Below are 9,779 nucleotides of genomic sequence, written 5' to 3'. Positions count from 1 at the left end.
CTGTTTTTGTATTTGATTATTGCTGTTGTTCTTGCTTGAATATAGTCGAAATATGCCTAAAATGAGTAAAATCTGTTGTTGATTGTATTTTTGTTTTTTACGGGAAAATGGTAGATTTGTGCTGTTTTGTTGTTTATTATGCTCGATTTAAAAGTAATGATGATGGGTTGTTCAGATTATGTGATTATTATTGTTGGAATACATGCATTGTTTATTTATTGGGATTTTAGCTTTATATTTTTAACCCATATTGTTGGAATACAAGCATTGTATATGATTGGCTTAAAGTTAGTACTTAAAATGTACACATATGTGACTGTATCGTATATAACTTTCTATATTCTGTTAGGATATATGTTGTAATCATGTTTGTTGTATAATTCTGAATTTTGAAACATTGACTAGTGCAAATAAAATTCTGAAATATGAACTATCTATTTAGTTGAATTTTGGTATTGAGTGAATAGGATTCACTGTCGTGACTTCAGTGTCAGTCACATGAGACAATGCATGCTTAATTGCTCACTATTAGTAGAATCTGTCACTTAATTTGGTACTTATAAGTTATAAATGCTGTTTTTTTTTTTTTTGTTTCAGTCATGTCTCGCGAGTATGATGAATTTGACTATGAGAGGCAATCAAATTTTGATACTGTTAGCTCTCAAGCTGCCTCTGTCTCGGTTGATGATGCTAGTAATACCGGCACTATCAATCCTTCTGTTAATAAACGTCAAAGAACCGCAGGTATATGGAAGCATTACACTTTTTTTGTAAAGACGATAGGTAATGAAAATGTAGATTATGCTCGTTGTAATTTGTGTGGCAAAGAATATAAAGCACCTGGTAAAGCGGGTACTTCAACTTGTAGAGCTCATATTAATGCATGTTTGGAAAAGCATGGTCTCCAGTCCGGTAACGAATCACAATTTGATCAAAAAACTTATTTACAAAAGTTTGCTAAAGCTATAATATGCCATGCATATCCTTTAAATATTGTAGAGCATGAATATCTTAGGGAACTTCATGCATATTTGAATCCTAAGGTGCAGCATGTTTGTAGAAAAACTATGTTAAAGTATGTTATTGCTGAGCATGATAAATATAAATCCTTGTTGCTTGAGTCTTTGGCTAATGTTTCTGGTAGAGTTAGCTTTACATGTGACTTGTGGACTGCATGTACTAACCGAGGCTATCTCACTTTGAGTGCTCATTATGTTGATAACAGTTGGTCTCTTAGGTCTAAAATTTTAAATTTTAGATATTGTGGCCCTCCCCATACTAGTGTTGAGGTTGGAAAGTTTGTGTTTAAACTGATTAAAGAGTGGAACCTTCAAGGTAAGGCTTTTTCAATGACTATTGATAATGCTCGTTCTATGGATGTTATGGTTGAATATTTGAAAAAAGAATTAATGCAATGCTCTCCTCTTCCTTGTAATGGGAAATTCTTTCATGTTCGATGTTCAGCTCATGTTTTAAATCTTATTGTTCAAAGAGGTTTAAAAGAAGTTCATGAAAGTGTTGAAAAATTGCGTGAGGTTGTTAAATATATTGATGCTTCTGATTCTAGATTAACTCAATTTGAGAATGCTTTGTCTGAGTTAGATTCTGCTTTTAATGGTAAGTTATGTCTTGATGTTGTGACTCGTTGGAATGCCACTTATACAATGCTCCGAAAAGCCTTAGAAGCTAAGGATGCCTTGATTCTATATACTAGTAGGTTTTTGGGTATTTCTTATAGACTTGATGTTGATGAATGGGATACCATTCAAAAAAATTGTGATTTCCTTCAGCCATTTAATGATATAACTGTGTTATTTTCTGGTACCGAATATCCCACTTCTAATTTGTATTTTGTTAGTGTTTTAAAATTGAGTACGCTATTACTCAAGCCTTTAAAGACCCTAAACTTGCACCCATGGCAGCAGTTATGCTTGAGAAGTTTGAGAGTTATTGGGAGGATTATAGTTTTATACTTTCAGTTGCTATTGCTCTTGATCCTCGTTATAAGTTGTTTCGAGTGAGACATATGTTGAACTCGTTGTATAATGATGAGGCATGCGACGAAAAGATTATGATGATTAAGGAAGCTTTTTATGACCTCTATAAATTTTATTCTACTGCATCTAATACAAGCTGCAGAAATCCTGCCTCTTCAAACACAGCTCAATCTGAAAATTCTAATCGTACGTTGAGATCTCAAAATATTTTCACGGTATTTATGTTATACAATATACTCAATATTAATGGTAGTCTTCTATTTTTATTTGTAATGTCATAATTTAAATTTTATAATAAAAAATCTGTTGCAGTTGCGTGAGGTTGATGACGAATGTGATGATTCAACTAGATGCCCTCTGGCTGATCTTGAGGCATATTTGAATGGACCTCGTTCGCGATTAATTCAAGGGGAACATTTTGATGTTCTCAAGTATTGGGAATCTCAAGCTTCTTCTCTTCCTATTTTAGAATATGGCAAGGGATGTTTTGGCCATTCCTATTACATCGGTGGCCTTTGAATCTTCTTTTAGTTTGGGTGGTCGTATTTTGAACAAATATAGGGGTAAACTTTTGCCAAAGAATGTTGAGGCATTGGTTACCACCCAAAATTGGTGCCGTGGTTATCAAGAGGATGTTGAGGAAGACGTCCTCCTTATTGGTAAAGAGATTGAAGCCGAAATTGCTTCATCTGCATAACTGGTATTTGTGTCTCATTGTGGTTTATTTTATCTTGAAAAATCGTTGCCCTTGTCTTTTATTTTCAGACTTGCTGGCAGCATTTTTCAAGACTTTTAAAATCGTTGCCCTTGTCATTTATTTTCAGACTTGCTGGCAGCATTTTTTCACGACTTTTAAAATCGTTGCCCTTGTCATTTATGTTGAGACTTAAATAGTTAAATGTATTTTGGTACTTGCTGGCAGCATTTCTCAAGTTTTTGTTAAAACAACCATTGCTCTCTGAGAGCAATTTTAAAAAACAAAAGCTATAATTTTGAAGTTGCTTGAACTTGTTATGAGCTGCTGCCTGCTGGTAGTGCTTTTGCCTTTTGGTTGATGTCTCTGCTGAGTTGTTGTTGCTGTTGTTTTGTTGCTGCTGTTTCTTATGCTTGCTGCTGTTTTGTTGCTGCTGTTTCTTATGCTTGTTGTTTTAATTTTTCTTGAATCATCGTTGCCCTTGTCATTTATGTTGAGACTTCAATGTATATGTACTTGCTGGCAGCATTTTTCAAGTTTTAAGTTAAAACAGCCATTGCTCAGTGATGATACGATAAACGTAAATCTGAGAGCAATTTTGAAAAACAAAAATAAGTTCCTGCTGAGTCCCTTCTGCTTATATTATTCCTTGCTTCGGATAAGTTGCTGATCTGTTATTGCGTGTGCTGGTTCCTGCTTGTTGCTGGTATTTCCTCTGCTATTGGGTGCTGGGCTGCTGCTTCAAGATTCTGCTCCCAAATCACTCACATTCTCACTCCTCCCTTCATCTTATCATGTATCATTTTTTGCAACCCTAAACTTGATGATGTTTCAGTTGATAAATCTGAAATCTAATTTGGGTAGTAGTGATAGTAGTTTCATTATGTATTGGTATATGTATTGTGAATTTTAATCAATGAAAATGGTGACTTTTTTTAATTGCTTGTTGATATTACTCTAATTTTAATGTTATTTATCTCCAATCTTGTGTTATCTTATTGGATGATCATGAATATCAAGGAACAATGAAGATAATTTGGGTGGACTTTATTACTGGAATGAAAAGATACAAATGATATATCTTGTAATTAAAATAAATAAGTAATCTAAAACGATATTAATAATGTCGTTGGCCTAGATCTAGGTGATATAAACCTTTGTATAAACCTAAGCCGTTTGATTAGATCTACATTTATTAATATTAATTATTTAATTGTATTTACTATTTAGCCATTTAGGTTGTAAATAATTCAATTTGAATTAAGCAGTTTGTAATTGGATAAGTTTAAACAGGTTGCGATTCGAAAACAGTTCGATTTTAACGGTTTAACGGGTTATGACAGTTCTGTTTAGACGGTTAGCGGATTATAACGGTTCGGTTTATACGTGCGGTTTAAACGGTTTCGGTTCATAAACGGGTCGGTTTAAACGGTTAGCGGGTTACAAATGGTTCGGTTTAAACGGTTTTTTTTTTTCGGTTTAAACGGTTTCGGTTTATAAACGGTTCGGGTCATTAACGGGTTTATAAACCATTCGGTTCGGTTTCGTTTCGGTTCGGATTTGCGCAGTTTGGTTTGTTATCGGTTTACGGTCCGTAACGGGTTGACATTGAGCGGTTCAATTCGGTTTCGGTTTGATATTGAACGGTTCAGTTCGGTTTTCGGTTTACATTTATCGGTTTATAAACGGATCGGTCCGTGATGGTTCGGTTCGGTAACGGGCGGTTTCACGGTTCGGTTTGAAAAGTCCCACCCCTAAGTAGAAGTAGTAGTAGTAGTAGTAAGACATAGTAGTGCATGATAGAAGTTCAAGAAGTATGGTAGTAGCTTGGGACTTATGGTCAACACTACTACAAAAATTTGCAAAGAGACTCATTGAAATATGCATGATAGACCGCCTCACAACAGGGGGTCTGTTTTTGAAGACAAAGAAACCCGTTGTATAGAGACCCGTCATTAGTGGGGGTCTGTTTTTGAAGACAAAGAAACCTGTTGTAAGTGATGTCAGGTCTGTTACATGAGTTATAAATTTAATAAATTTGAAGAAAAAGAAACCCGTTATTAGAGATAGGGGGTCTGTTAAGTGGTACCAAACAGACCTACCATGTCAAATAACGGCTCTCTTTGTCCATTTAATTTTTTTTTAAAAAAATAATATTTTTGTTTTTTTTTATTTGGTACGGTTTTGGACGATTTTCATTTGAATTTTGAATATTCTACTTATATGCTATGTAAAAATTGGTGGATTATTTATAAATTGTAAATTACACTCTAAGACTACATAAAATAGCAACAGATTAAATTAAAATTGATACAATAAGATCATCCAACATGAATTTGCAAAAAAAAAAAAAAAAAAAAAAAAAAAAAAGTCCTATGAATTTACTGAAATTTTACAATTATAATAACACCATATGTTCTTGAATACTCCATTTCCAATCTCCTCTGTTCGAGAATTTACTACTCGTATGACGAAATCACACAAACCTGACAAAAAAAATAGAAAAAAAACAAGACAAATTACTCTTAATGAAATTCATATAAAACAAAACAAATTCATTTACAAAACAATATACTACATCCAAAACAATTACTGTATAACATAGTTAGTTACCCACTAGAGTATAATCTCGGTGGAATGAATAACTCCCAAAAAATACAACAACTAGCTCTGCAAAACCTTCATGAATCAGCCCATCAGAGAAATGACCCGAAGGTGAGACCCGAAATAGGACTACAACCAAAATTGAAGATAAATTGTAATTAAGAGCCGTAGCAAATGTAATTCATAAAAATGCAAAATAATTGTAAAACTTTCATAACATTCAAATCATAAAATTTGTTCAATTTGAGAAAAATACAATTCAAAAGTTTAATAACAATCAAATCATAAATATAGAGACAATTTAAACTGAAAAATCAATGTATAGATCGATTACCGTAATTTTAATCGGAAGTTCAGTCATAAATTAGACAACAATTCTTCATAATTTACAGATCTATTATCGAACATCATCGGAACTTAGCAAGTAGCGATATTCTCAAACTTGGGGAAAATAAGAGGATAAACGGCAAGCATGTAAGAGGATAGAAAGAGCCCATTTTTACCATTCTTAGAATAAATGTAGTGTTTTGATTTAATGGAGAAGAAGGAGATAGTAATGATTTAATGGAGAAGGGAAGAAGTGACGGCGGCATATTCATAAGGAAAGGATGAGGGTTTTAATTATGGGTTGGGCTTGCATTGGGCGGAGGATTTGTAGAGTGAGAATAGGTGAATGACTTTTGGGAAATAATGATAAAATAAAAATAAATAGGTCAGGGCAATCTACTAGCATGAGTAAGAGCAAAGCTAAGAGACCTGTCATACTAGTCAACGACTCTTTCAATTTCCTTCTCTAATCAAAGGTGTGGGACCTAATTAAATAAGAGACCTGTTAGGATTGATAACAGGTCTCTCATTTCTCTCTCTCTCTCTTTAATACACATAAGAGACCCGTTATAATTTATATTGGATCTTTTATATCAAAGAGCTAGACCCGTTGGTTAAATAACGGGTCTTTAATTGGGGGTCTTTTTTCCAAGTTTTGTAGTAGTGCAACAACAACAAGAAAGGAGGTGGCGGCACGATGGTGGTCGAATGGCGCCAGTAAGGTGGTTGCGAGGAGGTGCTCGTGAGGAGCTCAAGACCACAAATGAAAGCAAAAAGGAGGTGAGTATAGAGGAGGAAGGAGAAAGGAGAAAGGAGAAGGAAAGTAAGAAGAGAAATAGGAGATGTGATGAAATACCTTATGTTCCATGGCTATTTATAGGGAAGTTTGGTACTACTTCAAGTTGTTCAACCATGACATTCAATGAAGGAGGCAAGTGGGTGGGTTTTCCCCCCTTTGTCAACCTGCTATTTTTTTTTAAATATATATATATATATATATATATATATATATATATATATATATATATATATATTTTTTTTTTATATATATATATATATATAGAAGTAGAATGCTAGGACAATTGACGTACAAATTTTGTGTAGTACTAGTGTATTGCATATATGAATTGAAATAGCGAACTTTGTACTTTGTCGTCTAAATCGGATACAAATTATTAACGGTTGAAAATATGATTTTTGGGTAAGACAAACTTTGACTTGACTCGTATAATTAAAATCATTATAAAATATAGGTATAAAATTATCATATAATATTTTGTATGATAAAATATTTCGGAAAATCCATATTTAATAGTTATTAAATGACTTAAAAATACCGAGTATTACAGTCTACCCCCCTTAAAAGAAGTTTCGACCTTGAAACTTAAGTTGAATATAAGTAAAATTATTTGAATTGTTCAAATTGACTCATGCACAACCTATAATGACTTGGAACGACTCAAACTATGACTTAGGTATAACACTTAATACTCAAAATGACTCAAAAACTAACCGAAAAGGGCAAAAGCGCGAAACTCTATCGCATGGAGTTACGCCCCCGTATCTCGACTACTGACCTCATAAAACAACTCTGGATATCTTTTCCTCATATCTGCTTCAGCTTCCCAAGCAGTTTCCTCGGTTTTATGGTTTGACCATAAAAACTTGATTATCTTAACATCCTTGTTCCTAGTGCTTCTCACTTTACTATCCAAAATCTTCATAGGTCTTTCCTCATAAGTCAAGTTTTCATCCATCTCGATGGTCTCAGGTTGTAAGAGATGGGAAACATCTGGTATGTACTTCCGAATTTGGGTCATATGGAACACATTATAAACTCTTTCTAGCTCGTTAGGCAAATCCAACTTGTATGCTACTTTTCCCACATTTTGGATGATCTCGTACGGTTGTAGACACCCATTTGTGTCTCCACAAAACCAAACCCAGTGATGAGTACCTTTCACGTCGAATAATAATCGAATGAAGCGAAAGTGTGGAAAGTTTAGTGTTGTGGATAGTTTTAATTTCTTTTCTCTTCTCTCTGTTTTTGAAAGCTTATTTTAAGAAAACAGCCAATCCAGTTTTGTTGATCCATGATATGGGTCCAATAGTAGTGTAGTTGGATGGGGCTTGACAAGAGCTTTCCAACGATATATTATAAGCCCAATTCCGATGAATATTGAGGAAGTTATGGCCAATTTACTAAACTGGGCCCAGTTTGAGCCTTATATGCGGCCCAATGATCTAGAGGAGGGCCTAATATGATTTATCATTCCTAATGAAATTAGGAATGGATTTAGTCTTCTAGATTCTTCTAGAAGGTTCTTTTCATTCCTAATTCAAATAGCATTGATAAATTGACTTTTGTTGACTTTTCAGAGTTTTAATTAAAATCAAAGAATATTTTTGAGGAAAAGATACGATTTTATCCTCCTGTACGGAAAAATTTATCTGATTTTAGAAAACGTGTCAAAAACGGGATTGGCGCCTAACGCCAGGCATTGGCGCCAGCATTGGCGCCTGGCGCTAACGTTGGTGCCTGGCGCCAATGGCCAATTCCTGGCGCCGATCTCGTTCTTCGTGCGCCAATACTCTGTTTTGTTAATTTTATATTTTTGGCTGATTTTCTCTATAAATAACGTCGTAAAAACTCCGTTTTCATTCACCAACAACCAGTTTTCAATTCTCATTCTCTATAATCATTCATCTCTCCTTCTCTTTCTCTTTTCTAAACTAGTCTTTTACATACAAAATTCCGCATTCGCAAGATCTAGAAACACCTAGCCATATTCGAAGTTGCCTTCGCCCTAGGAGTGAAAGGTTTAATTTCTGAGGGTTTGGTCCCAAATCTCTCTTTCAATTATTTAATTTAATTGTTTGTTTACTATTTTCCTTGAAGTTACTAACGTGTGTATTTTGTTATTAGAAAGAGGTACGAGGCATCAAAGTAAGTGGTTTAATGGTTTTAATTGATATTATGATGTAGAAATCATGTTTAAATTGTTATAATGATATTCCTAGTATCATGTTTGGGGAAAAGGTTATAATATCAAATATGCTTATTATGATTCCTGCGATGCTTCCTATGTTCTTCCTAATATTTATGATTGTTAATATCATGTTAGGGTTAAAGATTTTATTTTCATTGCTTAGTGACATGATAGGGTTTGTTATTAATATTGTTAGTATCATGCCTAGGATCTTGCTATTTTTATTATGCTTTAACATGATTATGATTATTTTTATTTTTATTTTAATTATAATTATTATTATTATTGTTATTTTTATTATGTTGCTTGATTATTTATTTTTATTGCTTGATCACACCTTTTATGCATGTTTAAAGGGAATTAATATTTGTAATCACGCTTAATAAGATAATTAATAATCTTGTTAGGGTTAATTTGATTATAATTTCAAGTGATCGCCAATACTAGGTTTATTTGTGCATTATATTCAACCAACATAGATAAATAGGTTTAGGGTTAAACTTATTGATTGCATGTTAATCAAAAAGCGCACATGAATACGATCAGAATAAAGTAGAGGCCTATTATTACGGCAGGTTCAATCTCTTTTAGGTTGGAATTGTACCATCATCCCCGAACCCTTATTTGGTTCAAGACCTTATGGAGTTGACGATCTCTTGGATCGTTAAGGGGTGTAACCTTCACCATTTGAACGGTTTACAAGTTCCTAAAACTTGTTGGCGACTCTTTTGCTCTATCTTCTTCCCTTTTGGACGCCACCATACTTTAGTGTATGATCACAGTGGGGTTCAAGCTAGGGGTTTAACGCTTGAAATTTATTCCCTACAACGGTCCAATGTACTTCGGGCTTAAATTTCCTCTTTTCTCGAACCTCATCACTCCCTTCATCGGAGATATTTTCAATAAAACTTTCTCACCTACTTCATATTCCTCATACATTCTCTTCAAATCTGCATAGCTCTTTTGACGATCTTATGCGACTTTTATTTTCTCCTGAATCATCTTTACTTGTTTCACCGTTTCTTCGATCATCTCTGGCCCGAGTGTAACCATCTCATTTATGTCGTCCCAATATATCGGGCTTCTACACTTCCGCCCATACAAAGCCTCGAATGGCGCCATCCCAATGCTTGCATGATAACTGTTGTTGTAGGAAAACTCTATCAA

The 9,779-nt window shown here is 34.0% G+C and overlaps 1 long non-coding RNA gene across 1 annotated transcript; it reads right to left on the bottom strand.

Moving 5' to 3' along the window:
- Positions 1–4,665: 4,665 nt before the first annotated feature.
- LOC110689543 lies at positions 4,666–6,595 on the bottom strand. The gene is made up of 3 exons (XR_002504911.1): positions 5,630–6,595; positions 5,309–5,424; positions 4,666–5,177 (listed from the first exon to the last, which is right to left on the bottom strand). It is a non-coding gene; the product is annotated as an uncharacterized LOC110689543 (long non-coding RNA).
- Between the last annotated feature and the right edge of the window lie 3,184 nt (positions 6,596–9,779).

The sequence above is a fragment of the Chenopodium quinoa genome, unplaced genomic scaffold (assembly GCF_001683475.1).
Source record: "Chenopodium quinoa cultivar QQ74 unplaced genomic scaffold, ASM168347v1, whole genome shotgun sequence".
Taxonomy (NCBI): domain Eukaryota; kingdom Viridiplantae; phylum Streptophyta; class Magnoliopsida; order Caryophyllales; family Amaranthaceae; genus Chenopodium; species Chenopodium quinoa.
The sequence above is the reverse complement of the archived record's forward strand: the minus strand, read 5'-3'. Positions and strand labels throughout refer to the sequence as shown.